Source organism: Bombus impatiens, unplaced genomic scaffold, assembly GCF_000188095.3.
Source record: "Bombus impatiens unplaced genomic scaffold, BIMP_2.2 scf_0739, whole genome shotgun sequence".
NCBI classification, from domain to species: domain Eukaryota; kingdom Metazoa; phylum Arthropoda; class Insecta; order Hymenoptera; family Apidae; genus Bombus; species Bombus impatiens.
In genome coordinates this window covers 911791-931319 of record NT_177158.1, presented here as the reverse complement: position 1 = coordinate 931319, position 19529 = coordinate 911791, and the positions used below count along the sequence as shown (strand labels likewise).

Genomic DNA, 19529 nt, shown 5'->3' with positions numbered 1-19529 from the left:
GCGGTAATTTCCAAGCCTGCACGCCGCGCCGCCGAGATGAAACATTAGACTACGAGTTTCGAGCTGGTTGCCGGGATCGCTATCCTGGAACGGCGGCTGGATTACTCTCCAGCGAACCATCTTGATTTCCTCTATGGTTTCTTCGGACTGTCCTCTATGAAGACCGGAGTATTTCGCCATCGTGGTCATGACGTTCGTTTTATAGCCGCATAAATGCGGCCTGATTTAATGTTATTGGTTTATTAGCGTCGCGCCGGATGGTTAATCGGTTAATCAACGACGCGTGACGACAATCAATTCCAGCATGAATCAAATTTCCGACGATATCGTTTGTTTATGCTGTATTAACATTACCCGGGTATATAGTTAAGGATGTTGAATAATTTATTATGAATTCTGTGTTGGGATAATGAAATGCTTGTGGCTTTTGGGAAGCAAATCTTTTCTCAAGTAATCTCGCGTTGTGAGTTTATTATAACAAATTTCAGGTAATCTTGCAGTTTTCAGACGTGCATATCGTTTAGTTTGTTAATCTGGGGAAATAGTGTGTGTAATTACATTCAGCCGGCGCAACGAATTAGACGAAGGTAGGCAAGTCTCTCATGCAAATGTGTGAGGTTATTAAATGGTCGGTTGAAAGGTTTCTGAGCTATAACGGACGTTTCCAGTTAATTCCTGTGGCAGTATTGTAATAGACTTCTAAAAATGAAAATAACAGTTTTAAGTTTTAAGATAATCAATGGAAACTACGTGTACGCATATGTATTTATGAAACACGACGTCTTCCTATATCCCATAATTTTAAATAATTCTTAAACAATGTTACAAAAAGCGTTCATTCTTTTTTCCTACGATTTTATCATTTTATTAAAAAATTTTCCATTTCGATTTTATCGTAACAAATTCCACTTTTCTTTTCTCAGAAAAACCGCGTTACTTACGAAATGACTTAAGAGAACGATGGTGTAATAGATACTGAAATTTTTAACAATTTCCCCTTTTAAATGTTTCTTCTAGCTATTGTACACGCGCTAATTTTGAGCGAAACAATTAAGCAAAGCATATTCGATGCGTTCTTCTCAAGTTCAAAATTTTATTTTATCGTTGTACCCACACGATGTACATATTTTCGTGCAGTGGATATCAATAGAGTTTCGCGAAGCATTTGCTAGTTGTTCATGGCACGAAATGTAAAAGTTCAGTGAAACAACGTTACGTATGTTAGACTGTGAAACATTTGTTATGGCAATAAAAATTACAATTATGCACGCGTGTATTTCCCAGATTATACGGTAACACGTAATGCGGTATTCTCCTAATGAAAAGATTAACGATATAACAAAAGTATGGCAAATATTGATGGAACGCGTTATTTCCATCCCTATTTCATCTGTATCTCAGGATGCAAGACGCGCTTGTTCAACGAAAAATTAAATGTCTAGCCGCTATTATTTACCTGGTAGTGACAGTGAAAGAGGGTATAGGAGAAACGGAAAATAGGAAAGAAATACCTTGTCCGCATTGAAACCGTAACTTTCGCCTGTTTGTCTTACGCTAATTAACTGAACATGAAATATTTTCCGAGGACGCCTGGGGACTTTCAGGTCGGAAAAGAGAAAAGGAGGAGAATGTCAGACGGGATACTATAACCGGATATTTCTATCCCGAGTTTTTTTTTTTTCTTACCTCTGACAGATCGTTAAACGTAATACAAAACTGTGCGTAATTTGCCTGTGAAAGATATTTCGATGAAAGATGCGTATAGTTTATGCAAACGATAAATACGAAATTAATTAAATTCAATCGCTATTTAATTCATGTCAAATTTTAATTTTGATTATTTAAAATAGATCGAATATCATTGGCATCGTGTACTGTAAGTTAATAGGCTTCTGCTTATGTTGCTTATGTTTGTTATAAATCCAACATAACGCAAAATATTTTGTTTTCACGCAAAGTGCGTGTAGAACGTACGTATAAACGGTGCTTGCTGTGTGAAATAATTAGCACATTTCCAATGTATTTTAAGTTGGCTAAACGAGCTACAACATTTTTAAGCGCAATTTATGTTTTCACTCAGCCCGGAATGACAATTTTCTCCGCTTCCTTGCAAATATTTATAAAACAATTTCATTTCTATTACGGATTTTGTAAAGCTTAATTTCATATCGAGGATGAAAGCAGAGCGCCGCGTTACTCGAAACAATTGAAAGAAACTGCGGATAAGGTATAGCGGGAACATTTATTTCCTCTCACAACGTCGAATGTTTTATCGTTCTGAATCGTTTGAATTTCCGATAGTGTATCGATTTAGCTAGTAGCATAAAAATAGTCGCCAAGATAGCCCTATTTTTAAATCGTTACGAAATTGATTAAAAACGACAACGGCGAAGACCAACATGAGAGAATATCTTGCTACATTCATTCTATTTAAAAAAGTGATAACACAACGACGACCTGGTAAGAATTGATTCTACAGGATAAATAGAAGCAAGTTCTTCCTCCTCATCGTCTACCGGCGTTGCGTTCCTTTTAACGGCAGGAGGCTGGAAAAACGTCGAGGGAACCCGTTTGAAAAGTACGTACGTAACGGGAATTCATTTTCTCTTAAAACGTTGGCGAGTCTCTTTCATCATAAATGTTATTAATCGCCGGAGGGCCTTTCGTCCCGGGGATGTTCAACATTTAAGTGTCGAAGTTTTTCTACTTTCTTTGTGAGCTTTCCGTACCACCGGCTCCTCTTCGCTGACCCTCGCTCGCGAATGCTCGGTCTGACATCACCGGCACACGCTTTGCCGTGCAAAACGCTCGAGTTCTGTTCAAAACGTTTGTCTTAACGAAGTTAGACTCCCGTGTACAGCGAAGTTTTCCGGTTCGTGCCGCACGATTTGCAACGAGAGTTTCGCCGAGTCTCGAAATATATCTCCATACCTGGCCGGTGTGTACAGGCTTCCGCCACCCGGTGTGTACGATGACTGGCCAAATCGTGCAGGAGAATTCTTAAGATTTACTTCACCTCCGCCTCTTCGTCCCGTTCCGATGCTTCTAATTAAGCCGGCTACGCGATAATAACAATTATCCGAGTACGAACTTTGCACGGAAGTTGCGCGATGATTCCTACTACTTCGAGACACATACGAGTATACTGCTGTCCGAAAGTTTTGGCTCACACGTTATTTTATTATCATACTTTGGAAAACTTATATCTTTCAAATGAGAAGCTCGCTTTTTGAATAGGTATACCACGCTGAACATCATCTCCGGAATAGATATGATACAGCCACTGGACTAACGAACATTTAATTAGTACGTGCAGTTAAATGTCTCTTGCTAAATTATATTCGAAAGATTTTTCGCTGATCTTGGCTCGGTTCAGACCAAGATTTAAAGTTTCGCAACTAGAAACTGACAATACCGAAATAAGTTAAAGTGATCGTATTTCAGATTCCAGTGTATCTTTGTATAATATTATGTCACTCGCATTTCCAGATGGATATATATTTACAAGTTCAGCTGCCACGATCATCAAAATGTGAGATTTTCTTAAATCGCTAAATCTTGGAAAAATGGTTAACGTAGAAGCATAATCATTGCAATCCGATTGGAGTAGCACGATTATTCCAGGAATACTATTGTTCTTATCAATGAACTAGCACCGAAGAACGACGTTAATGCGAATACCTTTTACAACAAAGTCCCAGTTGGAGCGATGTAGCAAATAGTTATGGCATCTTTAGTCGATAGTGGAGGCAATGGTATGGTAGTATGAGTAATACGTTCCCGTCGAACAAAGCTGATGCATGCGCATATAAAATGCGGGACTTGTTTGTCAAACACCGAACACGTTTCTTATATTCAAGCTTTTTCGATTTACGGTGCCGCGCTATTTTCTATCATCGATGCTAACGTGCTAGAAATTCAATTAACATCACCTCTGTGTTGTTTGCGCACTTAAGAAACGACGACGGAGGAGACTGAGAATGTCGCCGCTATAATTGTATCGCTAGCCGATCTGCATGAGAAGATAAATGGACAAATGCAACGTACAAATTGAATGGAACTTTAATGTTCATACGAACGTATTTGATCGTGTTCTTCCGTTCTCGTTCGAATTATTTATACGGCTGTGTATGTGTACTTCCCTGATGTTCCTGCATTATATCTGAGTAACGATTTGCAACATTGTTGATATCGTAATTATGTCTCGGCGTAGCTATCACAATATCGACAATGATAGAGTAGTAATCACTTGGTCTCCTCTCTTAACCTGACATCTTCGACGCTATTAACCCCTTAACCTACAACTACGGGCATAGCCCGTAGTACGTACTACACAAATTGTGCGAATGGCTCGAAGGCTGCGCGAGCTTGTTTAAATTCTCGAACGTAAATCGTAGGTTAAGGGGTTAATACTACTATTCTAGTAACTTCAAATCAACTTTTCAAACGCGTATTAAATTAATATAACTCGCAGGCCAAACTTCCTTCACGCAAATATCGCATCCTTCACGCAAGCCTCGAATGATGTTGGTTTTAATTAATTTTCTCCGTTCGGACATAAATGTGGGATGAAACGAGGACATTATCGTTACGAAGAAGTCAGATAGATGAAACTGAAGGATCCGACGTCGAACGATTTAGGTATTTACGTGCTCGTTCCTTCTGTCTGGAATTGAGCGTATCGTCTCGTGTCGGTATAATCGCCCGTAGAAATCGTACTTTTTCCCTGTGCCTGGTTTTGCTCAGAGATGAAAGAAGGCACGGAGACAAAGCAGAGGAACTGGCAATTTCAAGGTAGCGTTACGCAATTTACTGCCTTTTCTCCCTAGAAAAGTTCCAGCTAAATAAGAGAGCCAAGGTCTTATTAGGAGATGATGGGGGCGATGTTATGCCTTTCCACCATGGCTCTCGGAAACAACACGCTGCCTTAAGTTAACGGAACACAGACGCAGAAGAACACCGGTGGATGGAGGTAGTTTGTCAACTCTGGGGCTTGTTTCTAGCCCCAGTGAACCTAATTAAAGTCGTGCACTTTTCTTTCATTACCGACCTCCGTGTTCCATGCTCCCTTAAATTCAACAGTCACTCCCTTGCTCCAAATTACTATAAATGATCCGTGGGATATCTCTTACCGTTACCGTTGATACGTAATGGAAATTACTCGGATTGTGTATACGGTTCAACGTGTTCGCTAGTTACGACCGTTGCCTGCGATACCTTGAGTATCCATGATTAACTAGAATAGTTATAGCACCAGTCTTTCTTCGCGTTCCAGCTATTCTGCTTCGGATTTGTCTCAACAATCGGAAGAATCTTTGCAGGATTCAAACTATCAATCGTTATATTGAAAGTGAATATTTATATTCAGCGATCACACGAGGAAATTGATTAAAACCAGTAACGTAAAACGTATTATTGTCCAAGTTCTATTTTCCGATCGAGACACGAATTTCAACGAGCTAGGCGTAGGAACAAACGCAACCGGGTGAGATGAATCTGCCGAAAACTTTGGCGAGGCTCGATTCTTTTTTCAATTAATATATTTCAACTCCCTGTGGAATTTAATCACAGGAAATCGATGGAAGCATCCGGCTTTTTAGAAGCGACCCTTCAACGTCGATCACTCAATGGGCAGGATGTAGCCGACTGGCGGAAAGGGGTTCCTGGTTACATCGTCCCTCTGGCCCTTTCCCCGGGAGGGCCCTAGGATTGCGTTCGTCCACGTACGACGCAGCGACGTGTCCCCCTTCCCCTCTGATACGTCGGCTCATCCGGAAGTCACTCCGATACGGTTCACTCGTCCGTGCGTTCCACAGCGAAGTTTCTAGCTCTCTGGTGAATTAACAACAACGTGGTCCGCTCTACTTGAACAGTCGTGTAATCTCACGTATAGGCTGTCCCTTCCATAAACGTGCAGAGCATTGTCGGTTGCACACGAATGCCTGGCTACCCAGTGGTTACGGTAATGAAATTGCTACGCTACCCCCACAGCTGATATTATTCCGCTTCCAACAGGAATACCGGCCATTGCGTCGGTTGGTTTAGGGACTAGCGGAGTGATATTTCGAGAAGTTTCCTCGAGTTATTCGCGAGCGAGCTCCCATTAAGCACGTATATTGTCCGCTCTATACCTGCCCGGATACGTTGCACCGTATGCCCGCACGCGAAAGATGCCTCTGCTGCTTTTCCTGTTCGTCCTTTTCGCCATCCACTCTCGCCGACCACCAACCCCACCTACCTTGGCCTTCGTTGGCCCGTCTCTCGCTCCGACCGGGTGTCGTTAACCGCGAATTAATGGAAAAGCAACGGCCGTTGTTTTTTCCCGAGTTCACTCGTATCCGTTGCACCATCTGTATATCTGGCTTGTGTCTTTTCTACGTGGTTTTTACGTTTCTCGTGCCGAAAGGAAGAAATAATTAATACTTCGTTCGAATAAATCTTACCGTTCGGTATGATTCGATTTAACGGAGGCTGGTGAAACCTGAAATGACATCCGGGCACGATTTGACAGTATGTTGGCAGTAATTCGAAAAACACGATAATACGAGGATGCAAAAATTCCTACGTCTCGTATATTGTTTATTAACAACACTGTTTCTTTTTTTTTTAATTATAATGAATTCAAGTAGAAATTATTCTAACAATATGTAAGCAGTGGCTTTCTCTTTGTTTTATTTCTGATACACGATGTTTTGATATGGAATAATTTAAATTATAGCTTTTTCTTGTTCCTGTACTGATTAAAATTGAACATTCGACGTAATCCCTATCAAAATTATGCAATATTTTCCGATTCTACTTTCCGTATGATTTGCGTTCGAAGCGGCGATATTTGCCTTGGGTCGAATTCCTCGGAAAATCCGGAAAACGAGGCGAGTAATAACGAAGTATCGTGAGCCGTATAAAACAGTAAATGGCGTGATATAGGATTGCAAGGTATAAATTACAGCGAAATTTGTAAATGAATCATTTCGTACGAAAGTATGAGAGTAACCGAGGGCATAACCGTGCAGTGAACATTCCTGTTTCTGTACTGGTACAGTCAATATTTACATAGCAAACGTCGAGCAATGAATTCGTGCAGTCTCTGTGAAATGACATTTTATGTTATGTTTACATTTTCATTACTTATTTCGTACACTATCAACTCAATGCAATACCATTAAATGCAATGCAAAAAATGACTGATCAAGATAACAAATGAAAACGTTTTTTAATCCATAAATATTAGCATTAAAGAATTCGAGAATCTGTTTTTTTTCGTATACTATCAGCCCAATGCAATACCATTAAATGCAATGCAAAAAATGACTGATCAAGATAACAAATGAAAACGTTTTTTAATCCATAAATATTAGCATTAAAGAATTCGAGAATCTGTTTAATATCGCTTTTTGAAATTCCGATTTTTCAAGATTATATTGTCTTTATCGTTATATCTCTCGAATATTAATTAATATTAAAATGGAGCTAAAGAAAGTGTAACATTTAATTTCAAGAAACGAAAATTCTTCTGCATATCTGAACAATTTATCATTCATTTTGAACGAAGTAATGACGTTTAATCGTACAATTTTAAGCTCACAGGTACTTCTCGAGTAACTGTCCTTTTTTGCAATGCTGAAAGTAAAGGGAATATTTTAGGTAATAAAGTTTAAAGGAGACAAGCTTTGGAACGAGTGAAAGAAAAGAAGTAAGAAGAAAGATGTAAGGGAAGTAAAGGGAAGTAGAAAATAGCGTAAGCAATAATGCACAAGGACGTTAAGTGAAGGGGTTAAACGGGAACAGCTTAAAGACTGGAAAGTTAATACTGGAAAAAAATTAGAAACTGTCGGGTACCTCTCGTTGTTTCCAGGAACAATCCGTGTACCTGTTATACATAGAAAACACAGGAATCTACGGCAGTAACTTACGCCTTCGAACAGAGGAATTGAGATGATAGAAGGAAGTTATTTCCGGAAGGAAGTTAACCTCCTTTCGAGAATAAAATGGCTTTAAACGGATTAACATAAACCTTCCTGAACGTTTCTCAAGCTTTAACGTTACCTTTACTCTTTGCTCCATCTACAGACTGGAAATGAAAAATTTGTCAAGAATGCCTCTGTTACTATTAGTAATTTTACAGTAAAATAGTTTGATTATTAGAAAAAATACCACTGCTTCAGCAACATCATATGTATTGTATTAACATTGAATATTTTTCATATATTTTAATTAATTACACCTTTTTAAACAAAATGTATTTCCATCTATACAAATTAAAATATTTTCAATAATCGAATTAGTAAGTTAATAATTCTCCATTGTCATCAATAATTTCTACTCTTTGAACATTTTGATTTTGTAATCCTTATTATTTCCGGATTTCGAATTTGTTGTATTCGTTGAAACACGACTTGCTTTAGTATTTAATTTTGTTTAAAACATGTTCGATATCAATTTTTTTATATAAGATATATAACACGACATAGTCTCCAAGAATAGAACAAATCGTGTTAACAACTTTAACACCGTTTTATTGAGTTATGATATAAAAAAAAATACATGCACTTTATAAGATTTAAACATGCGCCAGCAGTTATATCGCAGGCAAAATGCTAAATAAAAGTCTATTTCAAGAATTAAATGTCGACACGTCATACGGCAGTTAAAATTAGTATGGTAGTATGATATTTGAATTTGAAGTACTGAAATAAAATGACAGAATTCTTGTTGACAGCTAATAATTTATAGAAGAATAATATCCAGTCATTAATTCAACAGGGGCACTTAATTTAATTGTAATTAGTCTCAGTTATACATAACGTGTTAGCTAGTTGACAGAAATTTCTGGGAAGCTCGCTTGTATTGATTTAAACACAGTCACGAGGTTCTGACTCGTAAGATTTTTTAAAATGGTCGTCACTACTTGCTCAATGCTTTGCGTAACTTTTACGATAATAAAGAATTCGATTGACTATGTACCTGAAAAGTATTTCTCAATTATATTTGTTATCTTGAAACGAAGAGAATTTTCGGTGAAATCTTTTAATATATTTTTATATTCCGTTAGAAACGGAAAAATGTATTATGCCCTGTATGAAAAACATTTTTTCCTAAAAGCCGAACTTCATATGTTGAAGTAAAAACTCGCATTACCCTTGTCACGGCACAATGGTTCGTATTCTCGTTCGTGTTTACAAATGATATACAAAATAAACAGTCTTTCAGAAGGGAATATAAATAAAAACTACATCTGATTCAACTATATCTGCCATCGTTGCGCTTTGTAATCACTTTTTACTCTTCGCTGCCTCTTTCTGCCCGACATAAATAATGCTGTTGCCGTACCTTCCGCGTATTAAAATTTTACTCACTGCGAATGAATCCCTGATCATTTATAGCCATACTCTACACTTTATTTCGAAATAATAAAATCCATACTTTCGTAAATTTGAATCTTTAACAGAGTTATTTAAGTTACTTCTTATTCCAGTAAGAACCAGTGAAGATCTATTTTGTGCAAAAGAAGTTTTAATTAATTAATTTACATAAAACGTTTTGTTTCATTACTGTGTGTTTTTTCTACCCTCTGAGAGCGTAACAAAATGACGAAGAATACAGAATGAATGATATAGGAAATAAATATCTGTTTATCTTCAAGATGTGTGCAACAGAATCCTGACAAAAGGATATTCAACGCCGATGATTAATATTGCATTTGATTGAAGATTCTCGATATACCGTTGCAATTGTTATTTTGGAAATATTGTTAGAAATCTCGAAGCGAAGTAGAAGAATGTTATAACCTTGTTGCCATCGTAGGAGATCTGGCACGTATTGTGTAACTGATTCATAAAATATATTATAGGAAATAATGCACAGCGCAACGTATGATAAATTTATTTCATAATCCACTGACCGTAACCATATAGTACTTTTTCGTTTCCAATTCACCATACTATTCGTTCAAAGGTAAATTTATAGAATCGATTTAAGAAGATCAACGGGACTCGTGCGTCTTCTAAACCATGCATTATAGTATATAGATCCTATTTCTTTCACAGGTTCCACGAAATAACGTTGGATACATCCAAACCCATCATATTTCACGTATGTTCAAAAACTCTATCAACCCTCTCGATCAATTATCACAATCAACGTCGTTAATTCTATATTATCTAATATTTCTGATAAATTGATATCTTCGTCTTCTCTATCGTTTCAAACGCGCATCATACTGTTCTTGTAACAGCTCGTGGAACGGTAGATGCGCTCCCACGTCTATTGTCTTACTTTAATTACGCTGGACATTGGATACGAACGAGCTTCGCGAAAACTACATGGTACACACAGAGACTAAATAGATGGCAGATTATTGTCTAGGTGTTGCAGTGAAATTCTGTGCTTGTAGATTAGCATTCGATTTTCTCTCCGCTGACTTAATCCTTCGATTAGTCGTAACGGGACCGCCGATCAATTAGGGCAGCGATAGTTTTGACTGTAAGGGCAATTTCTCCGGGACATAAGACGAGGATCGCGAGAGAAGATCAGAGTAGCGCCTAGGCATTTCGAAAATAAGCGGAAGGAAGAGAGAGCCACTGGCTGTCTGTATACAGCAGTTCAATTACGGTTACTCCGTTAACGACCGCGCTAGAAGGCCGATAATGTCGCGATACGGGTCAGGGGTTAGCCGTGGTTCCTTTATGCTAACGAATGCCTGCACACCAAGCTAGCGCACAGACCATCATATATCGACTATCGAAGATAGCAGAGAAACTAGCTGAAAACGGCGGGTTTCGGTGATTATTGCGACGGTCAATCTTGGCCGCACGGTTATTCGCGCGATATCTGCCCCTTTGGCGTGAACGCGCAACCAATTTCCCACTCGACCACTCGAAATCGCGGTAATTTACAAGAGACGTTTGCGTCGAAGGGAAAGAGCTAAAATGGTATTTGCTGTGCCGCGCTGGCGTGTTCGACAACTTTTCTATGGATTTTTATAGTACATATATGATGGAATAGAATAATTTAGAAAAAATTAAGGACAATAGCTTGAAACGAATAGTAAGCAGGAATGATATAACTTTTAAGAACAGAACAATAAGTAGCTTGTAACAAGTACAGTGTACAAGTCTGTTTGTGACTAAATCTTGTGTACAACTTCGCCTCCATCGATCAATACTTTTCATCGAATATTTTGTGATAAAGTTCGCTCAGATTGGTAAAGCTGCTTGAATACAAGTGACTTTAAAGTAAATAACAGGTTTATATTGGTCAAAATGTTTCGTGTTGCTTGAATGTAAGACACCTTCTAAGCGGAAACCGATTTCTTAGTATAATTTACTCCCAGCTCGCGACAGTAGTACGAAATCGCACTATTCAGACGCATAGAAGACGTTCCGCGAAAACACCTAGAAAAGAAGTCGTACTACGAGCGATGGATCCGTGTTATAATAATTTATAATAATTTGTGTAGAAAATACGCATTTCATAGGAGTAGTAAATTTAATAATAAATGTTAATAAATTCACTGTGAATTTTTTTTCAACAAGAATTGATCATAATCATTTATCGAGAAATATTTTACATCACGAAGACCTGAAATAAAACGTAATTAATATACCCCAGTATAATTTATAAACTCTAATCCAGATATAACGAGCTGATATTACAGTTTTTCTATCAAGATGAACGACTCCGAGAAAAACCGGCAGTTTAAGAAAGTATTCGATTTCCCTTCGTTATTCGTAGAAATTTATACAACAATAACAATATGTATGAGAAGGATAATTATGATATCATTGTTGATTACCAATTACTAGTTTAATATTTGAAGTTCTCTTTAATTATTTTTCCGTTTAACTTCAATTTAGCTATAAATATATCAAGCAGAGATTAAAGAAAATCGCAAAATATTTCTATTTGTATACTTCGCTAATTTATTTATTCACCCAGTTCTTTATGGAAATATAATCAATAATAAGTATAGTTATAGATATTATAGCTATAACGATAGCTACATGCAAAATGTAAAAAATTGGTTTCTCGACAGATTTTCAATTTTAATTTTGTCATTGTAAAAATTGTCACGGAGAGGTATTCTGATAGGAACGATGAAGAGATATGCTTGTATAGAATACGTATATACAATTTGAGGTTAAGTAGTTAATTAGTTTTTGAGGTATCGCGACAGCCAGTTTTGAAAATACAATTTTGTGAAAAACATTTCTATCCGTGCATGCGGTTTAAATTAAATGAAACACGCCCCAGACCTCTTCAATTTTATTAATATTTCGAATTTCCAAATAAAATTTTGCACACACACATATTATGGTTGGCACACAGAGAGCATCGAGTTAAAAAGGAGTAAGTCAAAAACACAGAATAAATTCTTCTCGTTGCTAAAATCAGGTTTATGAAACACACGGTCATCTGAAATTTCTGTTTAAGAATACGTGTTAAAAATCGCAAATTCGCTTTTATTCGTCACTGTTTAAACCAAGAATCTACTAATCTAAATTACATACGGTGTAAAATAGATTTACCCTAAACTACGGTCATGGCATAGACTGAAGAGTGATATTGCAGTATCTATGAGCATAAAGAATACGTGAAGTGCATTCTGTATAAGGGTAAATCCCCCAGTTTCTTAATGGTAAACCTCATTTTATATGTGTATCCCGAGCGGGGTTATCTCTTAGGAGCTTTACAATTTATATTAATGGAGTCAACGCATGAACAAACAGAGAACAGTGTACTAGATATCATTTTCATAAGAAATACAGAGACAAATGTGCGTCGTATATATACTGAGTTTTAATATTTTAAACATACTATTAACGTCATTATAACTGTAATGGAACTTGATGCACCCTCTGTTCCTCTTCTCTAAGATCTCTTTCTTAAAAGACTCCTTAATCATAGCATAACATAGCAACAGTATAACATAGCAACTTTCACAATAATGTCACAAATAGTTCCATGTGATGTACCCAATAAGATACGATGAATGTGAAAAGAGTGCGTGCAGCTGGATCGAACAAAGTAACGAAAACGGGAAACAAAGACGGAAGAAGAACGAGAAGAGAAAACAAAACTGAAAACCTCTAAGGAGATGAACAAAATTATGACAACGAAAAGCAGAGAGAGAAGGTGGAAGGTTTGAATAGACAAATGGCCCCGGAGTGAAGGAAGCAGGTGGGAAGTTTGATCGTACGTGGTAAATGCTGGTGAGGGATAAGTGGTACAAGGTGGCTATAGACACGGAGGTGCAATGGGCGAAAGGGAGTAATAGTGGCAACCGCTAGCGAAGGATAAGAGAAAGAGAGAGAGAGGGATGAATGGAAAAGCGGAGAGAGCGAAAGAAACAGAGAGAGAGAGAGAGGGCAGAGTAGGCAAGGGGGTTTTGCGCAATGCGCCCGCTGGCCCTGCAGTGGGGTTTATTTCTGATCTCTGCCTAAGTTCCTCTCTGTTTTCGAGCCATTGTGTGTCACGGGGTGTTGTAGTTCGCAACTTTTTACTCTCGGCCCTCAATCTTGATCCTTTCTTTATCTTGTATGTACAAACACGCGTGGTCTGATTTTTCCTATGACGTCGACCGTTTCAATCTTCCACGTAAGTTAACAACGCTTTTCAATGCAAATTGCTTATCTATATAATTTCGTATACGTTCTATGCATATTTCACTTTATTTTCCTTAGCGCTATATAATGTCCACCCTTTGTACTGAACGACAAGTGCTCGAATATTGCGTCTATAGCAACTCTATGCGTGGTTCTTCTCGAACCATCGTTCTTACCATGCATCGATCTCACTAAAGAGTAGGTTATTTATGTGGAGGGAGAAGGGACTTTAATGTTCTCAAATTTTGCAGATTATTCAATGTCGTTAACGGTGATTCTATTTAGATTAAATTATGGTCATACGTTCTATGTATAATTGAACAATAATAAAATAATTTAAACTAGATACCAAACCCGTTATTAATTAGATTGAATTATGTATTTGTTCCCTCCGATTAAATTTATGTTAATATTTTGTAGATATATTTCTGTTAAGAGATATAAATTTTAAATGACACTAACGAAATATTATTATGATTATTATGGATTCGCAATTAAAGCAATTTTCATACAGTTTTATTTTTTAAGAGAATATGATATTTCTTACCTTGAATAATACCTTTCTAAGTATTACCTTTCGTTTCAGTGGTATTTCTGTTTGTACAGGTCTTTCATCCGCATTATTTTATTTGTGCCGCCACTCGATACCACTCTAAAATATCAGCTAGAACATGACTTTTCAGCTCCAAGTGTATTATCGCGTATGTTTCTGCTCTTGAAATTCTAAACCACTTGGAAGATGAGAAGTTCCATTCGATCGATTGCTACTGATACATCTTGTACGGCCTCGAAAACGAAACGGACGTGTATAGAACCACGTTCTAATAATAAATAACGTCAAGGTGAACAAACGCAATATTTAATCTTGCTCTTAATTCAATTACTAATCGCTCAAAAGTAAAATTACCTTATTATTTTCTACCTTTGTGTCAAAAAATGATAATTTATATCAGGAAGAAATATTGTACGTATCGTGGCTCGTGAGCTCGAAGGATTTCTATAGCCAGTATACAAATACTTTCATGAACTGCTATTTTATGCGAATAAATATTCATGCAACTGAGTGCCATATATTTTTGCAATACGAAACGAATCTATCGTGATTCATCGATAGAAACGTAACATTCGATGCATTTTGAAAACATTCTAAATAAACTTTCCGTCATTTCACATTTCGGATAGTTTTGATCTGTGAAGGATTGCATGGAAAAATACACCGGATATCATAAACAATGGTGGGATTTGTTTTCTTTAAAGCGAAAAGCACGATTATAGAAGAGCAACTAGCGTGTAAAATGTTGTAAAAGTAGGATATTTTTATAAGTCGTGGAAATGTTTTTCTCGACGGGTGAAGACGGAAGACCGTGGCTACGCGCGAAAGCAGCGGTGAGCCGGACGAAAGTCTATCAAATGCAATCCCAACGGACGTTTTAAAAAAGTTATACGGAAACAAAGGAAACAACTCGCGGGGAAAGCGAAATGGAAAAGTCGCTTTCCGCATTATCTGTTGACAATTCATTATTGGACCCGATACACCCGTTTTCGAATTCCAATAGCGAAAAGTTTCCCACACCGTACACTCTGTCCGTACCTATTCTATCGCAAACAAACAAACAGGCCGGCCGGTACGACCACGATACGACCTTCACTCGCACGACAATTCGTACGCGCACTTATACGAATTCTCGAAATAAACCCGTTACCGAAGGGAACGGCCGCCGCTACGCTCGTGTGTTTGTTTAGAAAATAAGAACGCGTCGTTGAAACTTGTATACCCAGCTCGCAATGTCCCCGCGCTCTTCTCATCCCCGTCCCATCCTTTCGCCCCTTCCATCTCTTTCACCCTTAACCCACGATCGTCGCATACCGGCGCGCGTATTCGCCCACCTCGATACGTCTCCACGTATTTTTCTTTCCGTATTCGGAAACTCCCCCACCTGCCGCGGGTTTTTCATTCCTTCCTTGTTATTTTGTCGACAATATTTTAGCGATAGTCTGCCAGTAATATTCTAGCGGGCCGCGTTGCAGCTGCAAGCTGCACGTGCACCATTGACGACTCGAGTACTCTTCTTCCATTTTCCTTCTTAATACTTCTGTCTTCTTCCCTTTCACGCCATTTTCCCTTTCTCTTACTCCTCTTCTTTCGCGACAACGTCTCTTCCTTCCGTCGTCTTTCCGTCTTCCGGCTTTCCTACCTTCGCCAATATCGCCGAGAGTTCTATTTTCTCACAGACCCCATCTTTCGAAGCCGATTCCTATTGTGCTTACACACCTGCACTACCTTCTACGTGCATTGGTATTCCACGTCCCTATCATATCGTATCACCCTTCTTTTTACGCTCGGTTTCTGGGTCCAGTTCTTTCACCGGCAATCCGTCTTGGTTTGCCTCTTCTCTTGAATAATTTATCCAAAAAAAAGAAAAAAAAATTGGTTAATAATTGAAAAGCTTGCTCTTATTCGTGCGGCTCATATCCAAAGGCTGGAAAAAACTTTGAAAAGGGGGGAATGGTAGTGGAAACATTCGTTTGAGTACACCCGGTCAAACGTGCCCAGGGGATGAATAATGCTATCACGTTGTACCGCTATGCTGTTCATACGTGTGCACGCGAACACTTGTCCAACCTGTGATTCTGTAAAGAAGCTTACAGAGTCCCCACCGAAACAGTAAAATTGTTCCATCTCTGTCCATGGTTTCGTCATGTCCAGCGTTATTGTTATTATTTTGTTAAATTAGTAATTGGCTTCCTTTGAGCCACGGCTGCCTGTGCCGTGTTTCAGCGCGATCATTGTCATTCGCTGTTACGAAGTCGCGTTATTAACCGTTCAGTGTTTTCCGTAATTTATTAATTGGATCACGTTTTGCATGTGTAACGAGCGAGCACGATGGTACTCGCGTTACAATGAGCAAGATTATCGTTGCCACGGAAATTGCTAACGAAACGTCATAAAAGCTTACGGATCAATACTCGTAATCATGTAACTCGACTGACAATTGTACCTCCGTTAACGCTGAATGTAATTAGTATGTACGTTTACAATTCACTTATAAAGTAACATTAAGTGCTTTTGGTTATCGTTCACAGGGTACGCTACTTTATATGTATGGACCTGACGTTATGCTGATCTTTTTGATGCTTTATCGTAATTTATGGCGCTGTTCTTTGTTTCATAAGCGTATTGTAAATGTGCTATAGACGAGTAAGAATCCGAGGTTTTCATACAATTTTCTTCGCAGTATGTATAAAGAAGAATAAATCGTGTAGATGGTAAAGTGAAAAGAAGGTGCCATGGCCGAGCGATGGCAACGTATCGCGTTGTAAACGCACGCATGCATAACTTAGTGGTTTAATCGCGAGAGCTGCCAGGGCACGCGCAATAAAAGCACATCGAAAAACAAGCTGTGGCAATAGCAGCATCAGCAAGCGCTTGCTGTTTGTTGGCGCGCCGATACCGTCGCTACGTAAAGCACTCCAATGATGTTTAGGAGGGTAGCAAAAGGCAGTAGCCAGCATTCTTGCGGTGAGATCTCGCAAGTGCCACAGGACAGCAAGTTGACTCATAAATCTAGTCGCTAAACAATAGGCTGAACTAAATGGCTCTTTTATCCGTGGTCCTTGTTATTGTTTTTATAATTATAACCGCAGTGAAATTTACGTAATTTGCAAGCATTGAAATAGTTTCGAAACGATCGTCCTCCTTTACTTTCACGCTACAAGTTCCACCGAAGCTATCAGAAATTCATTAAAACCTCTGGGCCACGGGAAATCTATCGCGTCCTTACCTTTAAACAGCGAACTTTATTTTCTTCGTACATTTAAACGTAGAGTAGGGGAATCGATAATTTCTATATAATAGAGAAACATCTTCCCGGTTATCGGTTCCTGTTCTTCAAACGAATCCAAAATGACGCATGAATAAAGAGCATGGTCCCTCGAACTTCTCGAGTAGTTCGACGTCTACTTTAAAAACTGGTAACGGGCGCATTGGTAAAAAGTGCGCATTCAAGTAGCAACGAAACTCCTTCGGTACTCTCGGCTTCCCTCCCTCTTTCCTTCCCCTCCACTCTCAGTCTCTCTTCGTCTTCTTTCTTTCTCTTTTTTTTCTTTTACCAGGCGAAAAATTTTCGAAGTAGGACGAATGGGCGGGAGAGGCTCGGCGATTCACGGCGGAGCACTGAAAATGGTCCAGCATTTTCTCAAAGCGCCCAGTTGTTAAGGTTTTAAGTATGCAACGAGTAATCTGGCTGGTACCTCGAACTGGCTTCCACAGGCGACTTCGTTACACTACTGCGGAGGAACAAAAGCTGTTTCTCTTGTATTAAGTTTGTCGGTTCCGCAGTAAAACTGTTAGTTTACGCGGCTACTTTATTAATTAACGGAGGAGTCCGAGAGTATAGTGAATGGCGTCGGTGTTCTCGGTGCTCCCGTTTACGTCCAACCTTTGCCTTCTCGTTGTCTCGTTGCTAATCGACGTAGGAAACCTCGCCTGCTAAACTGCCGAGAATTCTTTCATCCCACGCTTCCTCGGTTCCTCGTTGGTTAAAACAGCAGAAAATTTGATACTCGTCTTCACGCTTTCGGTAAAAGTTTCGACATAACGGTTATCGTTCATGTCGGAAACTGTAATCGTGCTAGAAATTTTATTGAGTTAAGGATACGAAATTGGTAATACAATATTATAATAGTAGCGTTGTTTCCTCTTGAAGTACCGAATAGTAGTTGTATCGAGTATTAATTGTATTAATAGAGGGCAGGGGAATACACGTTTCGAGTATATGCACGTTATGTAATTTGAGTCTAAGCTTTAAAGGTTTATTATTGTTACTAGTACTTGTTACTAGTTTCTACTACATTGTTACTAGTTTCGGTATGAAAATATCGAAAGGGAAATAAATAAAGGAAATAATACATTTTTATCCACGTTAGTACACGTACCTTAGTCCTTTATCGGAAGGTATATGATACATCAGTAAAGATATATGAATCAACATATGTTATACAAAGAATAGGTGCACAAACTTTTAGAAATCATAGCCTAAAAATTAATATGCTCTAATACATTACCAATATATATACATATTAATGCCAAAATATTCCTTGATGGAATATATAATTTGAAATATTTCGATCAACATATCCATGCGTCTAATTTGTTAAGTTCATTTCAGCATCTCTTAACAAATCCATAAAAAACGATTGACGACATCTATTTCTAATTCTTCTAATTCTTCGATAATAGCAGCTGATCATTTGTCATATTCAAATCTAACACTCGTGCTATGATACACTACGAAGATGAATATTCCGCAGGTGACCAGCAGATGAGAAGAATCGGGGGAGGGGGGAACACGTAGTCCGTAATTACGAATTTATGCGGAGCACTAGTCGGTCGGGTGCTCATATATATTTGAACCGTCGGTGATCCGAAGAAACGAGCAGTGACGTAGTATCTGCATAATTCATAGTAGCCGTGAGCGGCAAAGGAAAAAACTTTCTAAAGAAGTGAGCGTTTCGGTGATTAGCATGTCAGAGAACAGGCTGGCTGGCTGTGCCTTCATCGGAAATTCTGTTTAATTCGGGCGCATTAGCTTAGCTTTCGAAAAAGTAACGTGACCATCGGACGCTGTAGACGCGAGTTACTGGGTTATATGAGACGATGGTGGCGCGAAACGGGATTCGTAGGGTGACGTTCGACCTTCCTGAAAGCGGATGCAAGAGGAAGGCTGTTATGGAAGAAGAGGCGGCGCTACGTTGGCTCCCGCTAGGGAAATTAAAGGGCTCCTTAATCCCACAAGACGAATCGTTGGCATCTCACGGAAAATTTCATTTTCTCCTGGCATAAACGGAAGATAATAAAAGTAAGCGCCTAACGCTTAACATATTGCCCGTGATACAACATCGAAGATCACTTCTGATCTATAGTAA

General features: G+C 38.6%; 1 protein-coding gene and 1 long non-coding RNA gene across 2 annotated transcripts in view; both read right to left on the bottom strand.

Moving 5' to 3' along the window:
- The window catches only part of LOC117152166, a 20585-nt gene extending 16196 nt beyond the window's left edge, over nt 1-4389 (bottom strand). Inside the window, exon 1 of the long non-coding RNA XR_004462451.1 lies at nt 4306-4389. This is a non-coding gene — a long non-coding RNA (uncharacterized LOC117152166). The remainder of the gene's footprint in view (nt 1-4305) is intronic.
- Nucleotides 1-19529, bottom strand: part of LOC100746351 (nucleolysin TIAR) — a 589230-nt gene that overhangs the window by 265373 nt on the left and 304328 nt on the right. The window lies entirely within an intron of this gene.